The sequence below is a fragment of the Austrofundulus limnaeus genome, unplaced genomic scaffold (assembly GCF_001266775.1).
Source record: "Austrofundulus limnaeus strain Quisiro unplaced genomic scaffold, Austrofundulus_limnaeus-1.0 Scaffold149, whole genome shotgun sequence".
Lineage (NCBI taxonomy): Eukaryota > Metazoa > Chordata > Actinopteri > Cyprinodontiformes > Rivulidae > Austrofundulus > Austrofundulus limnaeus.
The window spans coordinates 74,918-77,442 of NW_013952551.1; the positions used below are offsets into that span (position 1 = coordinate 74,918).

A 2,525-nucleotide genomic window follows, 5' to 3' on the forward strand; every position below is an offset into this window, starting at 1 on the left:
CACACACACACACACACACACACACACACACACACACACACACACACACACACACACTTGCTGCCTGATTGGATTCAAACCAAATCAATGCAGTCAATCTGTTGATACATGAAGGTGCTGAGGCGTACAGCGCAGCATCTCTGTTTCCTTGGTGCCTTCTCTGTCCTCATGGCGCTGAGATGAACCAAACAAGTCAGAGAATTGTTCGTTACTGCCCTGCTGCAGAAAGGCTGATGCTTGTGACTGAACCCACAGCTGTGGGCACTGTCTCTCTCTGTTAGCAAAATATCTTATGAGTTGTTGGATGAGTTTCAATGAACTCTTCAGCAGATGACCAGTGGAAGTAGATCTACAGCTGATCGACGTTTGGAGCCAGCCCAATTCAAGATGGCTGCCTCAGCTATGTGACCTTCTGACTCAGTCATTTTTGCAGATATTCCCCTAAAGTTAGGTGTGGACGTAGCTGAGAGTCATTCACAACACTGAGTATATCTTGAGATATTGCATGAAAGTTTACACTGTTATCTTTTTCTAGAAATTTCACTAAAAATAACTAAAATAAAAAGTGAACTGTAATAAGACAGTGCTTTTCCAACAAACCAAATCAGCTCTTTACTACCAAAGCTGTACCCTCATTAACCAATCAACGCATATTCTTACAACAACAGTGCATTTCTACAGAATAAAACATTCTGTAGTCTAATCAGTGCTTTAAATTCTGAACTTATTTTTCCTCAAAGACCCCTTTTTTAATTCCAAGCCAAGCTGAGCCCCCCAATCCCTCACTACTTCACACATCTGCTAAAGACACGTTCAGCCTTTATCTATTTATCAAAATATTAAAGAGAATAAAGTGAATAATTAAACTTTTATTTGGAAATAGGAAAATAAGAAGAACTAAATTTTACAGGGTTTTAATTATTTAATGGAATTTCTTATAAATAAACAATAAATGTGTATTTTCACAACCTCTGAGCAGACACGGTTATAGCTGAATAGCCCTGTGATGGAGGGTCATATGGCATCCTTCTCAGTATTAAAAGCTGAACGAATGTTTCTAGTTTATTTTTTTCTCAATAAGCAGCATTTTTAACAAATAATAAATGAAAGGTTGACACAAATGAAGTTTAAACTTGCAACAAACAAAAAAGAAAACTTGACATTTTTCAACATAAGATGGACTCAAACTGTAGCATAATTCTAAAGCTGAGTAAAAACAGTGATCATACAGTTGAGTGACAGACTTGTCCACAAACAGTGCAGCCACGAAGCGTTGATCTCACGTGTTTCCGTCTGATTTAACGTAGCGTCGACAGCTGACAGTGTTGTGGCTGCTGGTCCAAGTGAAGAGGCAGCACTCGCCCAGACGTTCGTCTCGTACTCTGACGAATACAGTCATTAGAGAAGTCCCACTCCAGGCTCTGAGTCTCTGCCATTGTATGACTCATCCTGGAATTTCATGTGAAAAATCCCAAAGCTATTTATGGATTTCATGTAAAGTTAATCAAAAGACGCATCCCTTCTCCGGTCGCTTTACAAGAGGCTGCAACAGATTTGAAGTGGGTCGCGGAGAGTTCTTAAACATCGCTCGCTTCTCCTTTTGGATAGAGTGTTGCACATGAAGCAGAAAAGTGAGAAAAAAAACTCAGTCGGTGTTTTTCTTACATCTTATTTTTTGACTTTCATTTACTAAAAAAACTAATGTTTCATTTGGGCTCACAATATGTTTTATAGCAGTTTAGTTCATTCAGATTAATACTGGTATTTCCTAAAGAAAATTGAAAATTGAGACACATGTTTTGATTGAAATTCACTTTGAAATCATCCTTTTACTTCCTACCATCTGTGTAAAATGTCTCTGTGGTTAATTTGTTAGTCTTTGGGGATTTCCCTGCCTGAGGGTAATATGGAGCAGAACCAGTTGTACTGAGTAAAATGAGCAGCATAAATAATGGCTGAGCCTCAGGAGATGCTGCTGATTTTACAGGAGGAATGAGGCACGTGTCTATGTCTCAATCATACAAGAAGAAGCCAAAGGTTCACTAAAGAGGAGCAACTGGCAGAAAAGGAACTCTTTAAAGAAACAGCAAAGGAAAGAAAAGAAATCGTGAATTGCTTTGCAGCAAGTCAAGCTGAAATAGAACAAGAACTTCCACTTAGAGAACACGCTCCTGTTTTTTGAACATGCTGAAATCAAACATATGAAGTCCTCCAAGCAAACATTAACAAGACCGTTCTAATCTTTTAGAGCAGAGTTGTGTGGAAAGGTTTGGAGCAAAGAGCATCTTACCTGTTGTGGATAGATTTTGAAGTTAAATGGAGCATCTCTACATCACAAAAACACATGTTGTGAAACTTCTGGAGTCTGAGTTACATGTATTAGGAGTGCAATAATACGTGTATCTGTATCGAATCATTCACACTACACTGAAAAAAACAACTAGTAAGATTTACTTGAAAAAAATCCTCCTAACAATTTGCACTAATGTTTGTTAAGTAAATTTAAATGCTACAAATTCATGTAA

The 2,525-nt window shown here is 38.0% G+C and overlaps 1 protein-coding gene across 1 annotated transcript in view; it reads left to right on the forward strand.

Moving 5' to 3' along the window:
* LOC106523251 (voltage-dependent calcium channel gamma-4 subunit) overlaps positions 1–2,525 on the forward strand; it is a 17,724-nt gene that overhangs the window by 1,265 nt on the left and 13,934 nt on the right. The window lies entirely within an intron of this gene.